We start from the raw sequence: 14,678 nt of genomic DNA on the forward strand, positions 1-14,678 counted from the left end.
TTTCCAATTTTCTCATTTTCCACTGGTGGTCAGAACGGGAATCTGGCTCTGGAAGCCTACATATAAAAAACGTACAAAAAATGTGAATGCCAAATGAAAGTGGGAGCCCTTACGAGTATTTTGGCATATAAAATGTTCTTTAAGTCAGTTTTTGATAGAACAAATTTTCCAATTTTCTCATATTCCACTGGTGGTCAGAACGGGAATCTGGCTCTGGAAGCCTCCATATAAAAACGTCCAAAAAACTGTGAATGCCAAATGAAAGTGGGAGCCCTTACGAATATTTTGGCATATAAAATGTTCTCCAAGTCAGTTTTTGGTAGAACAAATTTTCCAATTTTCTCATATTCCATTGGTTTTTCCTCAACGTCTCACCCAGCGTATGTCTTTACGTTATACGACCGACTCTCTACTATGTCGTATGTTTAAGTAAATTTTCTGCCTCTAACTCCCTACCCTAGTTTCTCTAGCATTGAGCGCATACTCACATGCAATTGGCTAAGAATTTTTTTATATTTTAATTTATATATATTTCCGACATCTATTTCCCATTACTAACATAATTTTCTTTTCTTTTGCAGGTTGATTACAATGGTTTTGGTTTTCAGCAATGAAAACCGTAAAATAACGACGCCCTTCCAGCTTTAATATTCTTGGCAAAAATTTATCGCTGGCGGCATCGCAACGAGGGATTGGGAAACTTGTGTGGGAGAAGATCTATCCCTCCACAACAATGCACCCAGGTTCTCCTATGATTTATTTTGGAAATTGATATTTTTTAAGGTGGTTATTGTGGCATCCACGGTGGAAAAAATGCCACACTGAGCGAACCAAGCAACATTTTTTTTCGCAGCATGGCCGTATCGCGCCCGCAACAAATTTGTCGTAGTATACACAAATATCATATCAGTCATTTGGTATTTGTGTTGTAGCACTGCGTAAATCAGTCCCAAACATTTGCGTGGTTTGGCAACATCCCAAACAGGTAAATTTTAATTTGCAATCAATCTGCAATTAGTTAAGGGTAAAGTTTATTCTCTGTTTTCAGATAGCCGCTAAATTCAGGCAAATACCCCCGTCTGGAGGAACCTAGGCCGGGTTTAAACGTTCACATGACGATTTAGATGGATGATCAGACGTAAAAATTTTCACAAGCTCAGACGGAAGGGAGAGCGGGCACAATTCCAACTTTGGGGTCAAAAATCTGGTGTCCCGGGTCCGTCCCCCATGAAAAAATAGTTTACCAGAATCAGGGTAAAAATACCTACCTCTGAGAACAATTTTGAAAAAATTTAAGAGTTTTTACTAAATTAGAGTTAAGCCTTCAAAGTGTGTACTTAAGTATGTGCACGAAAAGTACTAAATGTTATTATATTTGGCAAAATCTCGATTTGGATGAACCGATAGAGCTGGACTGCTAAAATTTGGAAAAAAAAAAAGGTAGCAATTGCACTGAGGTTTGTAGGCTGTTTTTGAATTTCGTACTTATGTGTACTAAATTCGATGCAATTTAATATTTGACAAAACCAATAGAGTTGGAATCATGACCTGTTGTATTGCAGGATTGGAATATGTAGTAAATTTTGGGAAATTCCTAGTTATGTGTACTGCAATGTACTAAATTTGTTGTAATTTGTATTTGAGTGAATCGATAGGGGTTGAATCCTGAAATTTTGAATTGGGATTACTGAGGGATTGCTGTATGTAAGTCTTTGGAGATTCGTACTTAAGTGTACTAAATAGTACTAAATTTGGTACTATTTGGGTTTTGGTAAACCGATAGAGCTGTGAGATATATATTGGATTAAGTGATACAGATTGTTACGGAAATGTGTAGTAAATGGTACTAAATTCGATGCATTTTGGATTTGGGTGAACCGAAGGAGCTGGAATCCTAAAATTTGAAATTAAGATTACTGTTGGAGAGTAGGATAGGGTTATGTAGGAAATTTTGGAAATTCGTACTCGTGTGTACTACATGATACTCGGCCCTATTATGGTTGTCGTCGGCGTCGCAAAATGAAGTCGAGGCGACAATAATGATATTAGGGTTGTCGTTTTTTGTCGATAGCGACAAATGATTGCTATTATAATTGTCGATACAACAGTCGACGTGAAGTCGATTTTTAAGAAAATCTGTCGCCGTAAAAAATTGTGACGACATTGTATTTTTTAGTCGACGTTGATATTGTAACTTTTTTGTATTTGATTATGAAAATAACAGCAGCAAAACAATTCGAAATGTTGGTTTCCGAATTGAAAAAAAAAAATACTTTTGGCAAAAGGGTTTACCAAAGGTAATTTTCCAGCTAATTTTAAATCAGATTGGAATCCATTGCAAAATTAAATGTAAACAGGTCACCGATTAGAGACCGGCAAAAAATATGTTGAAATTAAATTTATTTTTGTATGTTTTTATTAGTTAGTTTTCTTAAGTTCTAGGTTTGGAAAGATTTAAAATTTAAAACTAAAAAACAATTATGCTCAATAAGGGTGAAGACAGCATTTTAAGCAAATGACTCCAGGTCGTGCACTTGGAGTAAAAAATACGGAAAACATAGTTGTAACAGACGTTATAGATCATGAAAATGAGCCAGTGAACAATGCTGATGACGAGACTGATGTGTAACTACTATCCAAGCTTCTCGATCGCCCAGAAACAAACCATGATAAAAAGTCATCAAGAAAAGAAGAAACTACTGAACTCTTGAAAGTGCAGTATAAACTTTTGGAACTGCACAATCAAGAGTCAGGCAATACAAATATGTTTGTTTGCTGCCTTAACACTCGCCACTGCACTACTAATACATTCTTCTCATCATCCTCAATTGAACTTAAGATATGTAACGCATTTATAACATTAATTTTTTCACTATATTTTTTATTTTTACGAAAGAGTCGAAATTAGAATTCAAAATACAAAAAAAAATCTTATTTTGTCAATAACAAGGGAGTGTTGCCAACGTTTTTTTTATAATTGTTGCCAACTTTTATTTTAAACTGTCGATGTCGCTTCCATGCCTTACCGTAATACCATTTTTGAATCAAAGCGACGGTGAGGGCGACTTGCACATAAAGTCGACAACGACTATAGAAACGACAACCGTAATTGGGCCGACTGAATTTTGTACAATTTGTATTTGAGTGAACCGATAGGGTTGGAATCCTGAAGTTTGGAAATATGATTTCCTTCGGATTGTATGATTGATTCCTTTAAATCACCATATAAAAAATCCACGAATATTAACAGAGACTGCGGCCATTTAAAAATTTTCCAAAAATCTAAATTTATTGATCCTTTATAAATTCCTTAAAAATCTCTTATTGGCAGTCTGATTTCCTTTCAAAATTCTTCAAAAACTCCAAGTTTTTTGGTCGGCTTTAGTAATTTTATGTATTAAAAAAAAATCCAGATTTATAAGCAGGCTATTATCCTTTAAAAATACCACGTTGGTGAGTTCTGTCTTTTAAAAAATATTAGTAAGTAAGTAATTCTTTATTTGAGTCTTCTTCTTTCTTTGATAGGTTTACAATACGAATGGTTAACAGTATACCCTTAGAACTATTGTTGTCTTGTTCTAACTTAATCGTGACATATATGATTATGCTACATTGCTTGAATGAAAAGGCAAAATGTTTAAAGTAAAAACAGATTGAAATTATGAGAGAGGCTTGCTCACGGCCTCAAATGTTACGAACAGAGCGAGAATGTCTGTAAATAAATAAATAAAGGTATAAAAACAAACATAAAAACTAAATAACAAACAAAGTTCTGTTAAGTAATTGACTAACAGGGATCATAGTAGTCTATGGAGATTATTTAAATGACTATTACTAAAATGTAATTTGTATAAATTTTATCACAGGTTTGAAATGCGCTCAGGTACAGTTTAGAGCTTAATAATATAATTATTGGTGAGTATAATTTGTAAAAGAATTATACCAATATATACATAAATATTAATTTTATATTTTGTAGCTTAACCTCTATGGTTGCCAGGTGCTGATTTGCTGTAAAAAGGAGGTAGCGTGTATTCGTTGTTGACATCTGTGGCTGGTTCGTTTAATATACCAATTGGAGAGAGGTAATACGGTTCTGGCCACGATATGTGCTTTTCCATTTGGTAGATTTCATTCATTAGTAAGTTTTCATGGGTTTCGAGTTTTTCCACGAATTTCTTCTGGTGGCTTTGGATATACTTACAAAAAGGCACAACCCTGGACGTGTTGTATATGTAAGTATTGCTGTATCTCTTTTCCTGTGAAATGTAGCTTTTGTTGACACATTTTCTTAAAATCTTGCGTTCTAGAATTTCTAACTCCTTGGCCACTATTGGGGAAATAGAGAACCAGATCGGAAACCCGTACGCTAAGATAGATCTAATTGCAACTTTGTAGAGAAGTAACTTCGTGTTTTGTGGTAGGTATTTGCTATTTAATAGATATGAAAACTTTACTAATATACCTTTTGTCTTCTGCATGACGGACCGTGCGTGTTTATTGAACTTCATCAAATTGGTGAGAGTAATACCCAGAGAGATGTTTTAAAGGGAATCTCAACTCCTTCAAGAGACAGCTGAAGTTCTTTACTCTCTGGAACAACGTTTCTGGGGCATTTTCCCGAAGCGTTCCGGAAACATATTGCTACGGATTTATCGGCATTGATTTTGATTCCCCATTTTTGATAGAATTCATGGATGCTCTGGAGATGAGTTCTAGCGTTTTGTAAGGCGTTCTTGGGCGAAATGTTGTGTGCGTAAATTAAGCAGTCGTCGGCATATAAAATCGCTTGAGAGCCTTGGCCGATATGGGGGAAGTCATACAGGAAAATATTGAAAAGGTAAGGGGCTAAAATACTTCCTTGCGGCACCCCACTGTTTACTAAGCCCGTGGCTGACGACGTGTTTTTGATATTAATTAAAAACTTTCGTGCAGTGAAAAAACTTGCCATCAACTTGATCAGGTATGGGTCTAAACCAATTTCGATTAACTTGTAAAGTACTCCTGTGTGACATACCGAGTCAAATGCTTTTTGTATGTCTAAGGAAATCGCTACAGTAGACACTTGGTTCCTTAGGTTTGATGTTATATCACTGTGGAGCTTCAGAAGCGCGTGTTGTGTGGAATGGCCAGACTTGAACCCAAATTGGTATGCTGAGATTGGACTAACTGGTAATTCGTTTTCCATTTTTTCTTTTAGGACCGACTCAAATAACTTCCCGATGTTGGACAATAGTGATATTGGACGAAAATTGCTCAAAGTGTTGTCATTAATTATTTTCTTCTTTATGGGAACAATTTTCGCCAATTTCCAGAGTGATGGGAAATATCCATTGTTGATGCAGTTGTTGAAGAGACATGTAAGTAGATTTATAACATTATCTGGGAACTTTTTAATGAGAAAATTGGAAATCTCATCAGGGCCGCTTGATTTTTTACAATTGATATTAGTAATTGCGATTTTTATCTTTTCAGGATTGGTAAAGTGAAAAGAGTCTGGATTGTTTAATGAATTGAAGTTATCGTCAAATGAGTAGATGTGCGGTGGAACGGCGTTGATGCATGTTGTGACTCTAGAGCTAAGATCGTCTACAGGATTTGTGGGTACATTTTCTTGAAAAATTTCAGAATAAAATTGTTTAAAATTATTAGCAATTTCGGAACTTTCCGTAATGGTTTCATTTCCTATTTGGAGTTTTTCGCAAAATGATGAATTATTTTTGCCGGTAAGTTGAGCTACTTTTTTAAATGCTGATGGCCCGGGTTTGATAGTTTTCAATTTATTACTGAACGCCTGCGCAGATTCAGTATTGATTAGATTTTGAATTATAATTTTAAGAAGTTGGATTTGCTTAGAAAGTATAGTGTATTCAGGGCTTATCCTATTTCCAGTACGGTGGTAAATCTTCTTTAGTTCCTTCTGCCATCTATGTTTAAATTTGAGAAAATTCTGAACCTTATCGGAGAAAGGCGGTTTATGGATATTTAGGGCAATTTTTTTTGAGTGGTTGTTGTGAATTCGAAGAAGTTCGCAGTTAAAGTCTTCGATAACATCGTCAATTTGTCCATTTGATAGGTTCCTATTAATTGGCGGCATAATTTGCGTTGACATTAAATTTAGCTCTTGTCGAAAATTGTTCCAATTTGTGTTTTTATATGAGGTGAAGAACTTTGGCTGTCTCAAAATTAGATTTGTGCGATAAAATGATAATGCCAGTTTAATGGGAAAGTGATCGGAGAAAGTTGGCAGCGTTTGTATATTGCAGTTTTGAATCCCGGGTTCGACCAAATGAGAGGAAATTAGAAAATGATCCAAGAATGAGGAACCATTTGGGAACGATGGAGTGGAACCACAAAGACGTGTAACCTCTAGTGAGTTATCAGCCAACCATGCGCGCAGCGTTTTGTCATTAGAATTTTCATGTAGATCACCCCATGAGGTACTTTTTGAGTTGAGGTCACCTCCAAGAATAAATCCATCAAAGTTATTGCAAAGTTGTAGCAATTTGTTTAAATCTGATTTAAGAGAGTTTACTGGCATACTGCAAGGAATGTAGACAGAGCCAATGAGGTATTTAAAGGTGTTGTTATTTCTCAATAATTCTATTTGAATGAACGACGTACCAATACCGACGTCGTTAAAAGGGACTCTGGAAAATGTTATGTTTTTTTTCGCAATTACTGCAATTCCAACAGAAGAGTTGTCATATATAAAGTTATAGCCATTAATCCACATTTTCTTGTTGTTCCGCAGATGGCATTCTTGAATAAAAGCAAAATCTATGTTCTCACGATGGAGCATATTTTCTAATTCAAGTTGTCTACTAGAATCAACTAGTGAGCGTACATTGAGTGTGAGAAATAAAAAGGATCTATGGTCCATAGATAGATTTTACTTTTGTGAGAAGCCTTATGAATTCTTGCTTTGCTTCTGCCTTTGACTTTTTTTGGAAGGTGTTTAGAAATATTTCAATTTCTTGTTCTAGAGAAAACACTTCGGGCTCTAGAAATAAATTGGCAAGTTCAAGGAATTGCTGTATTAGAGGTGGCTTTTGAGAAGTTTCTGATCCCTTTACAGGTGTTTTAAAATGACTGGCAAACGTCTTACCCGGAGATAATATAGACATGTTCAGTGCTCTACTCCCGTTATTTTGGGCGATCGATTTAATTTCCATTGCGTTGGCGACTTTTTTCCGTCTGGCTGCGACATAGGCTTTATAAGACGGACAACCTCTCCAATTAGCCGGGTGGCCTAATTTACCGCAATTGACGCAGTAAGGTTCTGATGAGTCTGTAGCAGTTCGCTGGCACTCACCGGGAAGATGTTTTTGGTCACATTTAACACATCTATATGGACAATTGCAGTTGCGGGAGATGTGGCCGTGGCCTTGACATCTGCGGCACTGAGGATCGCGATCTCTTTTCTTCGGTTTTTCCCATTTGATAATTTGTCTATTTAGTTCTTTTATGTGTGTAATCTCACTAGCTTTTTTCCCTGGCAATAAGGATACCAAAAATAAGCCAGTGTCAATGTTTTTCTTTATAGACATTGGGGTTTTGAATTTTGAAACATTTGCCACTGTGTCAGGAGCTAGACTGTCCAACTCTTCTTTGATTTCCTGTATGTCTGAAAATGCGTGGAGATCCCGGATCAGAATTGAATCTTGTTTCAGCTCTTTTGGCGTGAATGTATAGGAGTCTATGTTTTTTGCCCTCAGTATAGCCATCATAGAAGCATGAACTTTTGGATCCGACAGAAATATTTTGCTCTTTGTCTTGTTTATGTTTTTAATTTTAAAAGAGGATTGAGGAATTGATGCTTTAAGCGACTCAATCAACGTCATCATATTTACATTGAAGACAAAAATTGGCGGGCACCAAGACATTTTTGATTTGTGTCTCCCATCTCTGGTTATGCGGGGTTTTGCGTTGTCATTGTTTTCGGCAGGAGCTGCAATACCTATGTCAACGTCCGCAAGAGCACCTAGGATTCCAAATTTATTAGGATCATCAGGATTATGACTCAATAATCGTTCTCTTAGGTCGGCAATATTTATGTTCACTGGTGACTGCACATTTTCAAGACGTTGTCTTTTTCTTTCATTTTGATCGCAGTCTTTAGGTTGTTTGTTTGTAGTTGGTAATGGCGGGAATGAATTTGAAGTTAATGCAATGACTTCGGGTACGTCGTATTCCATGTCAGGAAGAGTGTCAGGCATCTCCATTGCAAATTAATGCAAATCTGATGCCTGCAGACGGTTAAAAAAATACTTTGAATTCGCAAAAATAATTTTTTTTAATTGCAGCTTTAATCAGCACGTCTGGTAAGTTGTAGGGTTCACTAGGTTTTTTCCTTAAAAAATATTAATAAAATCCAAATTTATTTGTAGGTTTCTATAACATCCACATTTCTCCTCTTACAAACTTGCATCGCATTTTTTTTCCACTTACAACTTTTTAATATCTCTCCACACTTCAACTTCGCGTTGCAAAAGTTACTGCCACAAAGTAGCCAAAGGACGTTGTAACTTCGTTGTCTTCATTATTGTCTGAAACATTGGTCCTTGTCTCCTGGAAACTTTAATAACAACAGCAGCAGCCGATGTCATCCGTTCATTTTTGAGTCTTTTTTTCATAAAAAATTATTTAATATGACACTTAATGGTCAAACAATTCAATGAGGTAAAAACAACAATAATGTATGGAAAATCAAAAAGTCAATGAGAAAATATTTTTACAAAATTCACGTTAATGGGCCATCCTTGAGAAAATATTTGTGCAAAAAGGACTTTTATTGGAAATTGTTGAAAAAAAAAAACGGTATTGAGGAGATTTTCTGGGCCTTTGAAAACAGAATATTTTCAAAATGTTTTGAAGACGTGTACATTGCGAGACGCACATTAAAGCTATTCGCCAGTTTTGCCATGAACTTTTAAAGAAAATGCAACCATTCAATTCATTTTCCCGCTGTTTTAGTGATTTAAAAATGAAGAAAATTTTTGAATAAGTGAAAAGAACTTGTTGCATGGAAATTTGACAGGAAGTGGACATAGCCTCAAGGATGTACTTCTATAGCATTAAGAAGCTGTTCTTCCTCCTTATTGTACCATGATTTATACATTAAGTCCCCACTTCTGGTGGTAAAGTCAGAAAACTGACTCGCAAATTCTACATATAAAAACAACAAATAAATAGGGACAGTATTTTTATTTTTTTTTTTTATTTTTAAATCAGTTTCATATAAATATGTTTTTATAAATAATTTAAACTAATAAAAAGCATTCTATGCCTTTTAGATTTTTAATCCAACAAAAAGGTAGTATAAGTTGTTTGAATTTCTAATTCATATTTTGATCATAACAATTTTTATCACATACTTGCTCTTCGGTTCAGTAATACTATAAAAATATTTAGCTATTTCGGATTTCCATTTTAAAATAAGTTGGCATTTTTTTCTTAACAAGTTGTACTTGATTCTTAAATATAAATAGCTTAAATCTGTATATAATGACTTTATGTCTGTTAGGTACTTTTTCAAAAAAAGTCTAACTTAATTGCAATTAAATTATACAAAGGGCATGTTGTAAAATACTCCGGCATTTCAAAATTGTAATCCTTAAAAATATCAAAAATTATCAATTTCCGCATAAAAATTTGGTATTTAAGTAGAATATTAAATCCGAAGATGCCTGAGAACGTTATTCCTTTTTTAGCCTATTTTCAGCGGTACATAACTTGCAAAGAAAACTAATATATATTTTATTCGAATAAATACTCTTCATACAATTTCCGCAATTTTTTTTTAAACATTGAAGACATTGCTCGTCTAAATTTCTTGTTGAAGAATAATGAAAGCATATATCTGTCGTTGCGTATCTCAAGATTTTGATTTGAAGTTCTTTTCTATATAAGTTTTTTCTTCTAAATTCTTCATGGGCTGATTTTTTATGTATTTTTCGGCATATTGCAGTACAAATATACCACATTCATAAGAATCATATTGTTTGTCGCACGAAAAATTTTTAATAGACCATGTTTCCTGCTTGAATAAGAAAATCTCTTGATCTCTCAAACAGTATTCAATTAGGCTTGGTGACTTGCCGTGTTTAGCTTGTCTAGGATTCAAACAAGATAGTTCCCTGGATTTAATATTTAATATTATAAGATAATAGTGATTATCTATAATGTGTGGAATGAGTATGGAGGTTAAAGAATGGGAGAAAGCTTTGACTAATTTTTGGTGGTTTTGGAAACCATAAAAATCAATTTGTACGGGGAGTGCTTTGTAGGTACATTTGTTTTCATCTAAAAGAATGACAATTCCGGCATTTACAATATTATTGCGTAGTCACTGTTTTGGTCTAAGTGTTTCCAAAACAAAAATAGAAATAATATTGTCGCCAAAAGGTCTACCTACGAAATATTTATCATATAGTGTTTTCAAATTACATACAAATATTTTGTCCAAATCAAATTGTTTTATTGTATTTTCTGAATAGAATTTGTACGGATTGTATGTATTTTTTTGGGTATAGACTCCATGATTGTGGTCAATAAATTCACGACTACACTTTAAGGTTTCAACTGTCGTAGCAAGTTTCTGCAATCCTGAAAATTCCTGCGAAAACATAGGCTGTGTTAGGCGGGATTTGCGTTTTTTTTATTCCAGCTTTCTGTAACCATTTTCAGGTCTTTATTAGATTATCTTCCAAAAACGTTTGACTTGCTGGGTTTTTTATTCTTTTTAGAAGCATAGACCTTTGTTCCAACTGCTACGGATCTATACAACTTATCATATAGGAATGTTATATCAATGTCAGTGGCTAGTGAACGATAATATTTATCGACTTGCCTCACGAAGCGCCCGAGTTTGTTCTTTTGATCCTCCAAAACCAAATTTTTCAAATTTTTGTAATGAGCTTCTATTGGCCCATTACTAACACGATTGGGTTTTTTAGATAAAACATCCAATAATATTTGTCCAACATGGTAGGAATGCGATATACTTTTTTAGTATGAAATTGAGAATTTTGGGATGGTAATATGGATTTGGTTGTCCATCTTCATCATATATTTCCAAGGATTGTACCCTTGTTAATATATCCTGAAACTCTTTTGTGAAAGGACTTGCACTTGAAATTTCTTCTAGTGTATTCTCTACAATTTCTTCTAAATATTTCTTTCCAATATTTTCATCAAAAATATATTCTTCAATAGGCGTCTTTACAAAGCGTATAAATTCCCCTTCAGCTTTTCCAACATTCTCATTTAAGAATCTACCACTTAATATTGTGGACAACATTTCGAACCATTGTTTGCATTCATTCAACGAAGTAAAGTTAAATGCTAACCCCATTGCTTCTCGCAGAAATTCTCTTAATTTTACATTATTTAGAGAAACTTGTTCATCAATTTCTTTACATATAATTTTAGTGTAGTGGCTAGTGCAAAATTGTATTGTCACGAAATCTATCTGCTGCGCAGCATTACCATTCAAAACTTGTTTACATTTTACCAAGTATTGATGAATGTTTGCCATTCCATTAAATTCGGCTAGAATAGCATTAATAATTGCATAGCTGCAATCCGTTACTACTCTTTTGCATAATGGCCATCTCAATTTATGGGCTTGGCTTTACAAAAATGTAAAAAAGAGGCAATTTCAAAACTTGTGTGATTGCACAAAATAGCATCAGCAATTGGGAGTATCTTTTTACATTCTGGTATATGTGCAATAATTGAATATAGAAAGATTCGTTTATTTGAGCATTTTAAGGGTTCCACAACGCTGCCTGTGGCGTCAATCCGAAGAGTATAATTTGCTTTTTCTAGTAACAAGGCCTAAAATTTGAATAACATTTCTATTCTCTCTAAATTAAATAAAAAAACTTTTAGTGGAGTAGCTAAATACTGTATAAAATGTCTATAATTTGTTTCACTCATAATGAATGTGCTTATAAATGGATGCACATCATAATCAAAGTGGGCCTTGGCTTCAGATCGAATTTTCCGAAATGTAGATAGAGACCTTAAATTTTGCTGTTTTCCAACGAAACGTAAAAATTTTGACTGCTGATTGATTACCTTTTTCTTATACAATATTGCCTTTTTATTAAATAGTTCTGCTTTAATCAGTTGTCGTTTCGGACCCCTAACTTGACAATATTTGTGCAAGCCAATTTGGTGTTGAAGTTCTTTTTGGACCGAAACACTTTGCAAGTCTCATTTTCCAGGAATAATTTCAGTACGAACGTACAACAAGCTTGATCGTTACAATAAGCATATGCTACGAATATGTTGCCATCACTGTTAAACCTACTGGATCGTATATTAATGTCACACACGTTATTGGATGCCTCGTATGTTACTCGAAGGAAATCTTGCAAAAGTTTCTTTTGACTAAAAGTATCATTTTGGTTGGCTATGTTTTGAACACCTTTGCACGAAAATTCGCAATCGAAAAACTTACAATCTTTGAATGTAATTTTGCTTCTCTGTTTATCCGCAGATAAACGTTTTACCAAACGTACACTCCAGTTTTTCATTAGGACTTGCGGACTTTCGGTACTTCTTTAACAAATCCACATGGAAATCTTCCTCGGGTGTACCGTTTAGCTCGTCACAGCTAAGAATAGAACTCTGAAAAACGAATGCATCGTTATAAATATTTTGGATATTTCTAGAAAAGTAAGTGTTTGAAATTGTGATGTGATCAGAATATATTTTTTTTTCTTTTAGATCTGAAACACATTTAGAAACAGTAATTACTAAATTGTATTCCTGTTTTAATACAATGGATAAGAATCATATTGTTTGTCGCACGAAAAATTTTTAATAGACCATGTTTCCTGCTTGAATAAGAAAATCTCTTGATCTCTCAAACAGTATTCAATTAGGCTTGGTGACTTGCCGTATTTAGCTTGTCTAGGATTCAAACAAGATAGTTCCCTGGATTTAATATTTAATATTATAAGATAATAGTGATTATCTATAATGTGTGGAATGAGTATGGAGGTTGAAGAATGGGAGAAAGCTTTGACTAATTTTTGGTGGTTTTGGAAACCATAAAAATCAATTTGTACGGGGAGTGCTTTGTAGGTACATTTGTTTTCATCTAAAAGAATGACAATTCCGGCATTTACAATATTATTGCGTAGTCACTGTTTTGGTCTAAGTGTTTCCAAAACAAAAATAGAAATAATATTGTCGCCAAAAGGTCTACCTACGAAATATTTATCATATAGTGTTTTCAAATTACATACAAATATTTTGTCCAAATCAAATTGTTTTATTGTATTTTCTGAATAGAATTTGTACGGATTGTATGTATTTTTTTGGGTATAGACTCCATGATTGTGGTCAATAAATTCACGACTACACTTTAAGGTTTCAACTGTCGTAGCAAGTTTCTGCAATCCTGAAAATTCCTGCGAAAACATAGGCTGTGTTAGGCGGGATTTGCGTTTTTTTTATTCCAGCTTTCTGTAACCATTTTCAGGTCTTTATTAGATTATCTTCCAAAAACGTTTGACTTGCTGGGTTTTTTATTCTTTTTAGAAGCATTGACCTTTGTTCCAACTGCTACGGATCTATACAACTTATCATATAGGAATGTTATATCAATGTCAGTGGCTAGTGAACGATAATATTTATCGACTTGCCTCACGAAGCGCCCGAGTTTGTTCTTTTGATCCTCCAAAACCAAATTTTTCAAATTTTTGTAATGAGCTTCTATTGGCCCATTACTAACACGATTGGGTTTTTTAGATAAAACATCCAATAATATTTGTCCAACATGGTAGGAATGCGATATACTTTTTTAGTATGAAATTGAGAATTTTGGGATGGTAATATGGATTTGGTTGACCATCTTCATCATATATTTCCAAGGATTGTACCCTTGTTAATATATCCTGAAACTCTTTTGTGAAAGGACTTGCACTTGAAATTTCTTCTAGTGTATTCTCTACAATTTCTTCTAAATATTTCTTTCCAATATTTTCATCAAAAATATATTCTTCAATAGGCGTCTTTACAAAGCGTATAAATTCCCCTTCAGCTTTTCCAACATTCTCATTTAAGAATCTACCACTTAATATTGTGGACAACATTTCGAACCATTGTTTGCATTCATTCAACGAAGTAAAGTTAAATGCTAACCCCATTGCTTCTCGCAGAAATTCTCTTAATTTTACATTATTTAGAGAAACTTGTTCATCAATTTCTTTACATATAATTTTAGTGTAGTGGCTAGTGCAAAATTGTATTGTCACGAAATCTATCTGCTGCGCAGCATTACCATTCAAAACTTGTTTACATTTTACCAAGTATTGATGAATGTTTGCCATTCCATTAAATTCGGCTAGAATAGCATTAATAATTGCATAGCTGCAATCCGTTACTACTCTTTTGCATAATGGCCATCTCAATTTATGGGCTTGGCTTTACAAAAATGTAAAAAAGAGGCAATTTCAAAACTTGTGTGATTGCACAAAATAGCATCAGCAATTGGGAGTATCTTTTTACATTCTGGTATATGTGCAATAATTGAATATAGAAAGATTCGTTTATTTGAGCATTTTAAGGGTTCCACAACGCTGCCTGTGGCGTCAATCCGAAGAGTATAATTTGCTTTTTCTAGTAACAAGGCCTAAAATTTGAATAACATTTCTATTCTC

The 14,678-nt window shown here is 34.1% G+C and overlaps 1 long non-coding RNA gene across 13 annotated transcripts in view; it reads left to right on the forward strand.

Moving 5' to 3' along the window:
• Positions 1 to 462: 462 nt before the first annotated feature.
• Positions 463 to 14,678, forward strand: part of LOC105262337 (uncharacterized) — a 29,971-nt gene continuing 15,755 nt past the window's right edge. For 2 of the 13 annotated variants that reach the window (XR_009343302.1, XR_009343303.1), the window contains exons 1-8: positions 463 to 985; positions 1,049 to 3,453; positions 3,526 to 3,732; positions 3,867 to 3,915; positions 3,980 to 4,235; positions 4,311 to 4,840; positions 5,201 to 5,360; positions 5,476 to 5,726. This is a non-coding gene — a long non-coding RNA (uncharacterized LOC105262337). Of the gene's footprint in view, positions 986 to 1,048; positions 3,454 to 3,525; positions 3,733 to 3,866; positions 3,916 to 3,979; positions 4,236 to 4,310; positions 4,841 to 4,935; positions 4,964 to 5,200; positions 5,361 to 5,475; positions 5,727 to 14,678 lie in introns of all 13 variants that reach the window. The other 11 variants (XR_009343310.1, XR_009343311.1, XR_009343309.1 and 8 more) reach the window with 11 other exon arrangements.

Source organism: Musca domestica, unplaced genomic scaffold, assembly GCF_030504385.1.
Source record: "Musca domestica strain aabys unplaced genomic scaffold, Musca_domestica.polishedcontigs.V.1.1 5, whole genome shotgun sequence".
Classification (NCBI taxonomy): domain Eukaryota; kingdom Metazoa; phylum Arthropoda; class Insecta; order Diptera; family Muscidae; genus Musca; species Musca domestica.